The sequence below is a fragment of the Bubalus bubalis genome, chromosome 7 (assembly GCF_019923935.1).
Source record: "Bubalus bubalis isolate 160015118507 breed Murrah chromosome 7, NDDB_SH_1, whole genome shotgun sequence".
Taxonomy (NCBI): domain Eukaryota; kingdom Metazoa; phylum Chordata; class Mammalia; order Artiodactyla; family Bovidae; genus Bubalus; species Bubalus bubalis.
Window position 1 is genome coordinate 58,349,086 of NC_059163.1, and position 15,278 is coordinate 58,364,363.

General features: G+C 37.8%; 1 protein-coding gene across 4 annotated transcripts in view; it reads left to right on the forward strand.

Moving 5' to 3' along the window:
* PDS5A (PDS5 cohesin associated factor A) overlaps nt 1-15,278 on the forward strand; it is a 134,213-nt gene that overhangs the window by 29,467 nt on the left and 89,468 nt on the right. The window lies entirely within an intron of this gene.

A 15,278-nucleotide genomic window follows, 5' to 3' on the forward strand; every position in this document is an offset into this window, starting at 1 on the left:
TCTCTTCGTGCTATTCTTTGGAACTGTGCATTCAGATGCTTATCTTTCCTTTTCTCCTTTGCTTTTCGCTTCTCTTCTTTTCACAGCTATTTGTAAGGCCTCCCAAGACAGCCATTTTGCTTTTTTGCATTTCTTTTCCATTGTATGAGTGCTGTTTTGGTCTTCACAAAATCTGACACCCTTTGGTGATAAAAACACTTGAGAAATTAGGAATATAAGGGAAATTCCTCAACATGGTAAAGGGCATTCATGAAAAATCCACAGTCAACCTCATATTTCCAGGTCCATCCATGTTGCTGTAAATAACACTGTTGTATTCTTTCTGAAGGCTGAATAATACCCCGCTGTGTGTGTGTGTGTGTGTGTGTGTGTGTGTATTTGTGTCTGTGTGCCAGATCTTCTTAAGCCACTGATTTGTTGATGGGCACTTGGATTGTTTCCATGTCTTGGCAGTTGTAAAGAGTGCCACTGTGAACGTCAGGGTGTGTGTATCTTTTTTATTTTTTGAGTAAAATGACCTTAATGATAATTGGTCATTTTAAGAATAGGGCAAATGATCCACCTTCATCAAGGAAAAGGAAAATTAGAAAACCTAAAGTTAAATTTGGAGAAGGAAATGGCAACCCATTCCATATTTCTTGCCTGGAGAATTCCGTGGACAGAGGAGCCTGGTGGGCTACAGTCCATGGGGTTGCAAAAGTGTTGGGCATGACTTAGCAACTAAACAACAAAGTTAAATTAGTATATTAAAGGCATCTATGAAGCAGCCATGTGCTCCTATCTCAACTCTACTGTGGCCTTCACCTAACTGCATTATGAGGAAAGTAGGGTGTGTGAGTTGGCCTGGGAACATAACCACGTCTAGTAGTTACAGCACTATACCATAGTGTAGTTTCTGTAGTATGCGCTTTCTAAGTCGATGTATTTTTCTCTAGTTATTTTGGATAACCACCCATACTATACTATACTATGTAACGTATAGATTAAGAATTGTACAAGGGAGTTAAGAGTGATTAGCCACACTGCCTATATTTGAATTTTTATGCCCTTGAGTTGGTTACCTAGTTTCTCATCTGTTAAATGGGGATGTTAATAATGCCTCCCACAAGATATCATTGTATTAGATAGGTTAATAGTACATTTAAATAACTTGAAATGTACCCAGCACATACAAAACTCAATATTAGCTATTAGTACCATTACAAGTAATTTACCTATTAAAAATGTGCTTTCTGAGTTGAGAATTTTCTCTTTTGTATGAGGATCAAGCTGTAGAATAATTAGTTGGTTTGTGCCGTGTTGTCATCACTCATTTTATCCTTCAACCTCACAAGTACTTGGAGTTAGAGAATATCTATGGTTACATTAAAACTGAAACTAAAAGCCTCTGAAGCCTCAGTGCACGTGTCAGACTCTCAGTCTTTAAGGCTAATCTTTAGGACCTTATGGATTTCCTGTATAGCTAAAAATAGCTTCCTTGATGACTGTTACAGTCAGTATCCAGGTTATTTTTAAAACACTAGTATCCAGGGTATTTGTAGAACTCTGATAGTACCAAGTTGTCTTGAAGATGGGAATAAATGGATTGAAACATTTCTTGTAATTCAGAAACTTTCATGTCTATGTAAAGTGTAGTTTTGTAGTGTATGCTTGTTAAATGTTTTGAGGTTGATAGACTGAGTCTTTAGAATATAACTTGGTTTTGCTTTCAGGAGGAGTATAGCAAAATGTGTAGCATCTAATTTTATTATGCCACACAATTCAGGTATGAAGTAATAACCTTGTCTCATTAAAGAATACTGACCTTGACTGAATATATGACTAACAAAATGAATTGTATCTTCAGGTAGTCTCTGTTGTTTTATTAGAAAATAGGTTATTGAGGTTATTGAATTATAGAGTAATTCAGTTTGTTAAAATTGAATTTATGCCCTGTTGTTTATTATTTATTTGGTTTTTGGATATGACACATAAAGAGAGATCTGACTTATCTCACTTAGCTTTAATCCATCCGTGCATTAAAAGACTAAGTCCTCTTAAGTCCATTCATGTTGTTGGACATGACAAGATTTCATTCTTTTCTTATGGCTGAAGTAATATTACATTATAATACACACACTCTCTTTCTTCCTCTCTTGCTATAGAATCTTTAGCCATACATCCATCGAGAGACATTTAGGTTGTTTCCACATCTTGGCTGTTGTAAGTAAAGTTGCCGTGAACATGGGGGTGCATATATCTTTTCAAGTTAGTGTTCTTATTTTCTTCAGATAAATACCCAGAAATGAAATTGCTGGATCACATGATAGTTCTATTTTTAATTTTTTGTCTTATCTTAATATTAGCTCTTAGTCTTGAAATGTGTATTGATTGCAATGATGTAGTTTAGTCAGTAAGTTATGTCCGACTCTTTGCAACGCCATGGACTGCAGCATGCCAGGCTCCCCTGTCCTTCACTATCTCTCAGAGTTTACTCAAACTCTTGTCCATTGAGTCAGTGGTGCCATCTAACCATCTCATCCTCTGTCACCTTCTCCTCCTGCCCTCAACCTTGCCCAGCATCAGAGTCTTTTCCAATGAGTTGACTCTTCACATCAGATAGCCAAAGTATTAGAGCTTCAGCATCAGTCCTTCCAATGAATATTCAGGGTTGATTTCCTTTAGGACTGTCTGGTTTTATCTCCTTATAGTCCAAGGGACTCTCAAGAATCTTCTCGGCACCACAATCCAAAAACATGAGTTCTTCAGCATTCTGCCTTTTATGCATGGCCCAACTCGCATATGCATGCATGACTGCTGGAAAAATCATAGCTTTGACTGTATGGACCTTTGTCAGCAAAGTGATGTCTCTGCTTTTTAATACACTAACTAGGTTTGTCATAGCTTTTATTCCAAGGAGTAAGCATCTTTTAATTTCATGGCTGCAGTCACCATCCACAGTAATTTTGGAGCCCAGGAAAATAAAATCTGCCACTGTTTCCATTTTTTTTCCATCGGTTTGCCATGATGGAGAAGGAAATGGCAACCCACTCCAATACTCTTGCCTGGAGAATCCCATGTATGGAGGAGCCTGGTGGGCTACAGTCCATGGGGTCGCAAAGAGTTGGACACGACTAAGCGACTTCCCGACTTCTCTTTTGCCATGAAGTGATGGAACTGGGTGCCATGATCTTAATTTTTGTAATGTTGAATTTTAAGCCAGCTTTTTCGATATCCTCTTTCACTTTTATCAAAAGGCTCTTTAGTTGCTCTTTGCTTTCTGCCATTAGAGTGTTACTATCTGCATATCTGAGGTTGTTGATAATTTCTCTGGGAAATCTTGATTCCAGCTTATGATTGATCCAACCTGACATTTTGCATGATGTACTCTGCATGTAAGTTAAATAAGCAGGGTGACTATATACAGTCTTGATGTACTCTTTTCCCAATTTCTAACCAGTCCCTTGTTTCCTGTCTGGTTCTAACTGTTGCTTCTTGACCCACATACAGGTTTCTCAGGAGACAGGTAAGGTGGTCTGGTATTCCCATCTCTTTAAGAGTTTTGCAGTTTATTGTGATCCACACAGTCAAAGGTTTTAGCATAGTCAATGAAGCAGAAGTAGATGTTTTTCTGGAATTCCCATGCTTTCTCTATGATCCAGTGGACGTTGGCAATTTGATCTCTGTTTCCTCTGCTTTTTCTAAATCCAGCTTGTACATTTGGAAGTTCTCTGTTCACATAGTGTTGAAGCATAGGATTTTGAGCATTACCTTGATAGCAAGTGAAATGAGTGCAACTTACAGTAGTTTGAACATTGTTTGGCATTGCCCTTCTTTGGGATTGGAATGAAAGCTGACCTTTTCTGGTCCTGTAGCCAGAGCTGAGTTTCCCAAATTTGCTGGCATATTGAGTGCACTTTCACAGCATCATCTTCTAGGATTTTCAATAACATAGCTATTGACAAATTAGAATTTTAGAGAGATTTCTGTTCTCAGACTTGATCAACCACTGAAGTCTAAAGCATGTAAAAAAATTATACTAATAGAGTTCATTCCTTCAGAAAATAGGCACTTATCTTAGTTTAAAGACAAATGTAGAAAATGTAGAGCCCTTAGGAGATCACAGTCTTCTTAAGGACACATGACTTACTTACTAATAACTGCAGCAAGAAGACACTGTAAGATACTTGCCTTGTAATCGGTACCTTGTTTTCAGTTCAAAGCAGTCAGCAATCCTTTCATTCTAGGCTAGTCAAGCAGGGCTTCAAGAAGAGGAAGTAGAATTTGGTCCAAAACTTTTAAGAGCAGATAAGACGACTGAGTGAACGACAACAAGATGATTTTAATAAGAGTAGGGTAGAGAGGGGTAGAAGCAATTCTATGACATTTAACATATTTTTTTTCACCAAGTGTTTAGCTCTCTTTTCTGTGCAAAACTGTGAAGCTGCTCAGGATGCTTTTCAAAGATAATGAATAAACCTAGTAAGTTGCACTTGTTAATACATACAATTTTTGTTGTTCAATCACTAAGTTGTGTCCAACTCCTTGTGACCAAGTGGACTGCAGCACGCCAGGTTTCCCTGCCCTTCACTATCTCCCAGTTCAGTTCACTTCAGTTGCTCAGTCGTGTCTAACTCTGCGACCCCATGGACTGCAGCACACCAGGCTTCCCTGTCCATCACCAACTCCCGTAGTTGACTCAAACTCATGTCCAGTGAATTGGTGATGCCATCCAGCCATCTCATCCTCTGTCGTCCCTTTCTCCTCCTGCCTTCAGTCTTTCCCAGCCTCAGGGTCTTTTCAGATGAATCAGTTCTTTGCATCAGATAGCCAAAGTATTGAAGTTTCAGCTTCAGCAGCAGTCCTTCCAGTGAATATTCAAGACTTACTTCCTTTAGGATGGACAGGTTGGACCTCCTTGCTGTCCAAGGGACTCTCAGTGAACACCCTCTTCCAACAACACAAGAGAAGACTCGACATATGGACATCAACAGATGGTCAGTACCAAAATAAGATTGATTGTATTCGTTGCAGCCAAAGATGGAGAAGCTCTATACAGTCAGCAAAAATAAGACTGGGAGCTGACTGTGGCTCAGATCATGAACTCCTTATTGCCAAATTCAGACTTAAATTGAAGAAAGTAGGGAAAACCACTAAACCATTCAGGTATGACCTAAATCAAATTCCTTACGATTATACAGTGCAAGTGACAAATAGATTCAGGGGATTAGATCTGATAGACAGAGTGCCTGAAGAACTATGGACGGGTTGGAGGTTCATGACATTGTACAGGAGGACATGATCAAGACCGTCTCCAATAATAAGAAACGCAAAAAGGCAAGATGTTGTCTGAGGAAGCCTTACAAATAGCTGAGAAAAGAAGAGAAGCAAAAGGCAGAGGAGAAAAGGAAAGATATACCTATTTGAATGCAGAGTTCCAATGAATAGGAAGGAGAGATAAGAAAGCCTTCCTCGGTGATCAATGCAAAGAAATAGAGGAAAATAACAGAATGGGAAAGACTAGAGATCTCTTCAAGAAAGTTAGAGATACCAAGGGAACATTTCATGCAAAGATGGGCTCAATAAAGGGCAGAAATGGTATGGACCTAACAGAAGCAGAAGATATTAAGAAGAGGTGGCAGGAATACACAGAAGAATTGTACAAAAAAGATCTTCACGACCCAGATAATCTTGATGGTGTGATCACTCACCTAGAGCCAGACGTCCTGGAGTGCAAAGTCAAGTGGGCCTTAGGAAGCATCACTACGAACAAAGCTAGTGGAGGTGATGGAATTCCAGTTGAGCAATTTCAAATCGTGAAAGTGCTGCACTCAATATGCCAGCAAATTAGGAAAACTCAGCAGTGGCCACAGGATTGAAAAAGGTCAGTTTTCATTCCAGTCCAAAAGAAAGGCAATGCCAAAAAATGCTGTAACTACCGCACAATTGCACTTATCTCACAGGCTAGTAAAATAATGCTCAAAGTTCTCCAAGCCAGGCTTCAACAATGTGTGAACCATGAATTTCCAGATGTTCAGGCTGGTTTTACAAAAGGCAGAGGAACAGATAGCAAATTGCCAACATCCACTGGATCATCGAAAAAGCAAGAGAGTTCCAGAAAACCATCTACTTCTGCTCTATTGACTATGCCAAAGCCTTTGATTGTCTCCCAGAGTTTGCTCACATTTGTATCCATTGAATCAGTGATGCTATCCAACCATCTCCTCCTTTGTTGCCTGCTTCTCTTCCTGCCCTCTATCTTTCCCAGCATCTGGGTCTTTTCCAGTGAGTCGACTCTTTACATCGGGTGCGGGTGGCTAAAGTTTTGGAGCTTCGGCATCAGTCCTTCCAATGAATATTCCGGGTTGATTTCCTTTAGTATTGACTGGTTTGATCTCCTTGCTGTCCAAGAGACTCGCAAGTGTCTTCTCCAGCACCACAGTTCGAAAGCAACAATTCTTTGGCACTCAGCCTTCTTTATGGTCCAGCTCTCACATCCATACATGACTGTTGGAAAAATCATATTTTTGACTATGTGGACCTTTGTCAGCGAAGTGACAACTCTGTGTTTTAAGATAGTAACCAGGTTTGTCATAGCTTTTCTTCCAAAGAGCAAGTGTCTTTTAATTTCATGGCTGCAGTCACTGTCCCATGTGGTGGGACATTAAACAAATATCAATACATTTAATATGATTCCTATTTCATACAGGGATAATATGATCACAGGGAGTTAGATGGGAAATTAATAAGAAAAGATATCCAGAAAATAACCCAAATATTTGGAAATTAGTGTATTTCTGCATAATATATGAATAAAAGAAGGAATCACAAGGAAAATTAGAAAATATTTTGAACTTAGTAGCAGTACTTATTGAGAAATTTATTTCGATAAGCTTTTAAATGTTTATGTTAGAAAAGAATAGTCTAGAATCAGTTGTAAGCTTCTACCCCAAGAGCCTAGAAAAAGACAGGAGATTAAACCTAAAGAAAGTAGAAAGCAGGACATAGTAAAGGGTAAAAATGGAAATTAGTCAAACAGAAAATGTGCAAACAATAAACTAATAATACCAAAAATTAGTTTTTTGAAAAGATAGTAAAATTGACAAAACCTTTTGTTTGATAAGGTTTCTCAACCTTGGCTATGTTGACCCTTTCAGGCTGATAATTGTTATGGGGAGCCGTCTTATATGTTGTATGATGTTTGGCTGTATGCTTGGTTTACCCCCCAATGCCAGTAGAACCCCTTCTCCCAGTTGTGACGACTAAAAATGTCTCCAGACATTGGCAGATATCCCCTGAAGATGTGTGGCAAATTCATTCCTCTTTGAGACCACTCCGTGCGTGCTGTCACTTCAGTTGTGTCCCACTCTTTGCGAACCTATGAACTGTAGTCACCAGGCTTCTCAGTCCATGAGGCTTCTCCAGGCAAGAATACTGGAATGGGTTGCCATGCCTTCCTCTAGGGAATCATCCCAACCGAGGGATTGAACCCATATCTCTTATGTGCATTAACAGGTGGGTTCTTTACCACTTATGCCACCTAGGAAACCCCTGAGACCATTATGTTAGAACCCTCAAGAAAAAAAGACAAAATTAGCAACATTAGTGAAAAAAAGTAGAGACTTAATATAGATTTATAAACATTAAAAGGATAAAAAAGGCATAATATAAGCCAATTCATGCTAGTAAATTCTGTATCCTAAATGAAGTAGATCTATTTCTGGAAAAATGCAAACTACTAAAACTGACTTAAGGTGAAATAGAAAACCTGATAGCTTTATACTGATTTTAGAAAACTAGATTTGCAACTAAAAGCTTTCCCACAAATAAAGACTCAAATGACCTCATTGATGAATTCTATTAAACATTTAAGGAAAAAGGCATACTAGTCCTATACAAACTCAGCAAATAGGAAGAGTGAACACTTCCAGTTCACTTTATATGGCCAATATTACCTTGATACCAAAACAAAACATATTACTAGAAAAGAAATCTGTATCAAGAGACTTCAGTCCAGTCGCTCAGTTGTGTCAGACTCGTTCCGACCCCATGGCAGCAGCACACCAAGAGCCTTAATAAACAACAAAATATGAGCACAGGAGATCCAGCCAGCAAAACAAAAACAAACCAAAACTAGAAGAAAAAAAAACCCAAAACATTGCACACATGCAAAACACAGTGACCACCATGTCAGGTTTATTCCTGGGAGTGCAAATTTTGTTTGCTATATGATATTAATTTATTTCAACATATTAGCACTAGTGTAAGGTGGGAGAACCGCGTTATCATCCCATTGATACAGAAGAAGTGTCTGAAAAAAATTCAACATGTTGTTCATAAAAAATAACAGCATATTAGGAATACAAGATAGAAAGAACTTTCTCAACCTGATAAGGCATCTACAGAAACCAATTAACATACTTAATGGTGAAAGATGATGTTCTTTCTCAGATCTCAAAAGAGGCAAAAATGTCTGCTCTCACTTTTGCTCTATATTGCTGTGGTTTTGCTAGCACAGTAAGAAAAAGATACAAAAGACACACAGATGAGAGAAGACAAAATAAAACTGTCCGTATTTGTTTACGATACTGGATTTATAGAAAATCCTGAGAAATGCATAAGCAAGCCTCTAGAACCAGTAAAGCTGAGTAGTAGTGTGAAAGGCTTAGTATAGAAAAATTGATTGTACATGTATGTGTTAGGAACCAACAGTTGGAAAATGAAAAGATGTTAAAATTCACAGTAGCGTCCAAAAAGGTTAAATGGTTAGAATAATAAAATATACAAAACCAGTGCACTAAAAACTACGCAATAATGATGGAATGTATTTCTTTTCCACTCAACAAACTGTTAAGTATACGCCAAGCCCAACTCGTTGTGCTGAAGACATAGAAATAATGTGCTGCCAGAGCCCTAGAAGAGACAAATAAGAAAGCAGAAAGCATAGCATTGTGATGGAAGTGTGCAGATGGTGTGTGGTGCAATACATGGCATGTCCTTCCAGAAGGATGCAGTGATTGTCCCAATATTCAATCAGTCTGGAAGAGAAAAACCTAAGTCGATGAGGACATAAACCATATTCATAGTTCAGAGAACACAGTATTATTAAAACATCAGTTCTCTTACCACGTTTTACTTTGCATTTGCCCGGCTGTCAATAGGATTTAATCTCCCCCATTATACTGACGGAGATTTTTTTCAAAAAGTACTTAGTCTACCTAGTCATTTTTCCATTTTACACTTGGGTTTTGTTTTCTTTGCTGAATTCTAGGAGTTCTTTATATATACTAGATAGGTTCTTTGTTGGTTATGCATGTCACAAATATCTACTCTCATTCATTGGCATGTGTTTTAAAATCTTTTTAGTGATATCTTCTGATGAATGCACATTAATTTTACTTTTATGGAAAGATTCTACAGCTAGTGCTTTTTGTACCTTCTTGAGATATCCCTCCTACTCAAGATCATAAAGATATTCTATTTTTTAAAAGTTTCTTAGATGTTCCTTTCAAATTTTGATTTTTATCCCACTGGGAACTAATTTTTCTTTTTTTCATAGATTCTAAAGTGGTCTGTCTTTACCATTACTTTTTGGTGTGGAAAATGTTAATTTAATGGTATTTTCTGTGTTATAGGTTAGGAGACTGTGAAAACTCCTCATTAATATTTTGAAGGTTCTCTGGATTTTAATAATCTGTTCATTGAATATTTTCTTCATAGTTTTTATACCTAAAGAAAACTATTTAAGTGCAAAAGAAATGTGGAATCAGCTTTTCAGGATAATTTGCCTACCTGAAAAGATGGTTGTGTGCTATTTTTCCTTTAAAATATTTCTAACAGTTTGAATATTGTTGATTTGAGGACCACATAGATGTGTTTTGCTTATCCCTCACAATGGTATGAACTTTTTGGAGTTGCTGAAATTCTCAAGTTAGATGATTTCACTTAACAATTTGTTGTGTCCTGATCAACTGAATGATTTTCTATACTAGGTCTGCATTCTCACCTGACAACAATTAACTGAAGCCCTCTCTTGGTTGGAGCCTGTGTTCTCCATTTCTCCCCAGTGGTTATTTGCATGTCCCTCCCCTTGAGTTGTGACCTCTGCTATAGACCTGTGTTTAGAATATATTTACTCAAGAATTCTGAACAAATTTCTAGCCAACAGATGTTATATACTGATTGACCTGGTCTTTATCTAGAACTGATAAAGTTTTTTGCCAGAATGGCCATATGGGTCATATTTTTTAAAATATACATAATATATATTATCAGAGTAGATGTTAAAATAAGGCATTTCATGAATTATAACAAATTTTATTTAAGTATAGTTTGTGTTAATTTCTGCTGTACAGCAAAGTGATTTGGTTATACATACATATATTCCCAGGATGTTGACTATAGCTCCCTGTGCTATACATATAGTAGGACTTATTGTTGATCCATTCTATGTAGTTTGCAAGTACTAATCCCAAACACCTGACCCTCCCCGCCCCCAAAGCTTCCCAGTATTTATGTGAGGTAGCCTGGGGCACTGATTTTTGGCCCAGATACAGTAGGTTGATATATAAAGCTATTGAAAAGCCAGCTGCTCAGATGCAGTAACTAAGAGGACCCCCCCCCCTTCCCTGCCCCACCTGCCCCCCGCTTTGTCTTGTTGCCCCTACCAGGGCTGCTGGGAACCTCAAAGTTGGAACACAGTTGAAATAGTTTTTCTGAAATATCTCCAAGCAGCTCAAGTCTTATTGGAAACTTGCAACCCAAACCCTTTAAAAACCAAAGTTCATTTTACCTAATCAAATTGACTCCTTACAATTGTGTAATATTTCAAACACTCATAGAGAATAATACAACAAACATTTTTGTACCTCCTTCTCATCCTTATTGAATCTTAACGGTTTGCTTTGTTGTTTGGTGTTTTAAGTAATTTTTTAAATTGGAATATAGTTGATTTATAGTGTTAGTTTCTGCTGTGTAGCAGACTGAATTATTTAGATATAAATCTACTGTTTTTTGGATTCTTTTCCTATAATAGATCATTAAGTATTGAGTAGAGTTCCCTGTACTACACAGTAGATCCTTATCATTTATCTGTTTCATGCACAGTAGTGTGTACAGGTCAGTTCCAGTCTCTCCGCTTATCCCTCTTCTCCCCTCTGGTAACCATGACATTGTTTTCTAGATCTGTGACTCTATTTCCCTTTTGTGAACAAATTCTTCTATACCATTTTTTTAGCTTCCACATATTAAGCGATATTATATGGTATTTGTCTTTCTCTGTCTGACATACCTTACTCACTATGATTCTCTCTTCAGTTCATCCATGTTGCTGCAAATGGCATTATTTCATTCCTTTTTATGGCTGAGTAATCTGTTGTATGTAGGTACCACATTTCTTTGGGTCTTTCTAGGTGGCTCAGGGGTAAAGAGTCCGCCTGCCAAGCAGGAGACACAGGTTTGATCTGTGTGTTGGGAAGATCCCCTGGAGAAGGAAATGGCAATCCACTTTAGTGTTCTTGCCTAGGAAATCCCATTGACAGAGGAGCCTGGTGGGCTATATAGTCCATAGGGTCACAAAGAGCTGGACACCACTGAGCGACTAAGCAAGCACACACCACATTTCTTTCTTTATTCCTTTGTCGATGGGCATTCAGTTTGCTTCCATGTCCTGACTATTGTAAATAGATCTTCAGTAAACATTGGGGTTACATGTATCTTTTCAAATTATGGTTTTCTCCAGGTAATGAATTTGAGTGTTCTTTCCACAAAAAAAAGTTTGCATGCCTACTTTGTGCCAGTCCTATTCTAATCATTAAGGATACAGCTGTTAACAAGACAGTTAAAAATTCTTCTCCTGACAAAAGTTAGGTGAAAGAAATCATTTCTAACACTGGGGAAACATTTTTCTCAGCTATATGTTAATTGTGTTAAAATCAAGTGGAATAAACACAAATATTTCAAAACATGTCCAAAGAAATAAAGCTCTGGATGAAGTAATAATAGTGTGATAAGAAATAATAATTTTAAAAAGAACTTCTGGTCCTTGGGAATTGCTAGGATTCAGAACTTTCAGAAAGGAATACACCACACACACTGTCATAAAATAGAGACAAGTATCACCTGAATGGCTGAACCTAGGAAAAACAGCACAAGTGTGGAGAACTGTAAATCACTATGCCTTACGCATTTCTGATTTAAAAGTTTTTAAAGTATGATTAGAGTACTTTATACATGTGATTTTATTTCTCTATCAGTAACATCTCTAGATCAAGCTAAAAATCTCTTAAAATCAGGATAAGAATAATGCATCCTCCCCACCCCCAATTAATATTTAACATTATTTGTTAAAATTTTTTTAAAAGACAAGTCTTACTTGAGGTTTCATTTGAACTATTGATACGAGTATGTTTTTCCCATATCCTGTGGTAAATGTATTCTTTTCAATTTTTGCTTTTCCTTTTGATATATATTCCAACTTGGAAAAGTTGCAAAAATAGTACAGAGAGCTCCTGTATTCTCCAGATGTTGACTGTTCCCATTTTTACTGCTCCCTTCTTATAAGCACAAAGCTATGTATAACAAAATCACCCAATTAAGTTCTTTGATTCCATTCCTGATGTTTGTATTTAGACTTATACGAAATAGTGATTTACAGTCATCCTCCTGTGTGGTGTTTTCCATATTAGGTCACTTACACTATACCTGTCTGTATTTTAAGACAGTGTATGTGATACATTGAAATTGTATTGTAATTAGAAAACCAGTCAGTGGGATTTATTCTAGTAACAGAATTAGGAGGAAAGTATCACTTCAGTAGACACGGAAAAAAAAATGTATTTGGAAAAAACCGAGCACAATGGGACTTCACTGGTAGTCCAGTGGTTGAGAATGCACCTTCCCACGCAGGGACGAGGATTCAGTCCCTCGTCAGGGAACTAAGATCCTGCATGCTGGGCATAGGCAAACAAAAAGAAAACAAACCAGAATTTATTCATGATAAAAAGTCTTGTCATAATAGAAATAGAGGTACAGCTTCGATATTTGACAGTGGTTACTCGTTAGGTAAGGCTGATTTATTTAAAGAAGCATTTTTGATGGTATGAGGAAATGGTTGTGATTGGATAAATGAAAAGAAAATGACTATATGGTTATTTCCATCTTTATGGAGGAAAAAAACCAGCATAAAATACACAAAAATGTAAATAGTGATTGTTTTCTGGAGTTGAGAAATTATGTTATTTTTCCATTACACTTTTTTTGTCTTTTAGAGTGATTCTGAAATGTGCATTTGTTAGTTTTATAACCATAAATAAGACCAGAGTTTATTTTATAATTAAGACTTTTAATCAGAAATGTAACTGCCTAAAATATTTATTATTTTTTCTTTTTATTTCTTTAGTGCTTTCTATTATGAATTGCAAAACCCATTAAAGTGTGAAACTTAATAGTTTTAAGGAGCCTAAATCAAGGCACTTTGATAATACACTTTGATAATAAGTGTAAAAGGAACATAATTGATAATGTTACAAAATATCAAATGATTTGCCTGTGCATATGAACAAGAAGAGATAAGAAAGCCTTCTTCAGCGATCAGTGCAAAAAAATAGAGGAAAACAACAGAATGGGAAAGACTAGAGATCTCTTCAAGAAAATTAGAGATACCAAGGGAACATTATATGCAAAGATGGGCTCGATAAAGGACAGAAATGGTATGGACCTAACAGAAGCAGAAGATATTAAGAAGAGATGGCAAGAATACACAGAAGAACTGTACAAAAAAAATCTTCACGACCCAGATAATCACGATGGTGTGATCACTGACCCACAGCCAGACATCCTGGAATGTGAAGTCAAGTGGGCCTTAGAAAGCATCACTACGAACAAAGCTAGTGGAGGTGATGGAATTCCAGTGGAGCTCTTTCAGATCCTGAAAGATGATGCTGTGAAAGTGCTGCACTCAATATGCCAGCAAATTTGGAAAACTCAGCAGTGGCCACAGGACTGGAAAAGGTCCGTTTTCATTCCAATCCCAAAGAAAGGCAATGCCAAAGAATGCTCAAACTACCACACAATTGCACTCATCTCACACGCTAGTAAAGTAATGCTCAAAATTCTCCAAGCCAGGCTTCAGCAATATGTGAACTGTGAACTTCCTGATGTTCAAGCTGGTTTTAGAAAAGGCAGAGGAACCAGAAATCAAATTGCCAACATCCGCTGAATCATGGAAAAAGCAAGAGAGTTCCAGAAAAACATCTATTTCTGCTTTATTGACTATGCCAAAGCCTTTGACTGTGTGGATCACAATAAACTGTGGAAAATTCTGAAAGAGATGGGAATACCAGACCACCTGACCTGCCTCTTGAGAAATCTGTATGCAGGTCAGGAAGCAACAGCTCGAACTGGACATGGAACAACAGACTGGTTCCAAATTGGAAAAGGAGTACGTCAAGGCTGTATATTTTCACCCTGTTTATTTAACTTATATGCAGAGTACATCATGAAAAACGCTGGACTGGAACAAGCACAAGCTGGAATCAAGATTGCCGGGAGAAATATCAATAACCTCAGATATGCAGATGACACCACCCTTATGGCAGAAAGTGAAGAGGAACTCAAAAGCCTCTTGATGAAAGTGAAAGGGAGAGTGAAAAAGTTGGCTTAAAGCTCAACATTCAGAAAACGAAGATCATGGCATCCGGTCCCATCACTTCATGGGAAATAGATGGGGAAACAGTGTCAGACTTAATTTTTCTGGGCTCCAAAATCACTGCAGATGGTGACTGCAGCCATGAAATTAAAAGATGCTGACTCCTTGGAAGGAAAGTTATGACCAACCTAGATAGCATATTGAAAAGCAGAGACATTACTTGGCCAACAAAGGTTCGTCTAGTCAAGGCTATGGTCTTTCCTGTAGTCATGTATGGATGTGAGAGTTGGACTGTGAAGAAGGCTGAGTGCCGAAGAATTGATGCTTTTGAACTGTGGTGTTGGAGAAGACTCTTGAGAGTCCCTTGGACTGCAAGGAGATCCAACCAGTCCATTCTGAAGGATATCAGCCCTGGGATTTCTTTGGAAGGAATGATGCTAAAGCTGAAACTCCAGTACTTTGGCCACCTCATGCGAAGAGTTGACTCATTGGAAAAGACTCTGATGCTGGGAGGGATTGAGGGCAGGAGGAGAAGGGGACGACAGAGAATGAGATGGCTGGATGGCATCACTGACTCGATGGACATGAGTCTGAGTGAACTCTGGGAGTTGGTGATGGACAGGGAGGCCTGGCGTGCTGCGATTTCATGGGG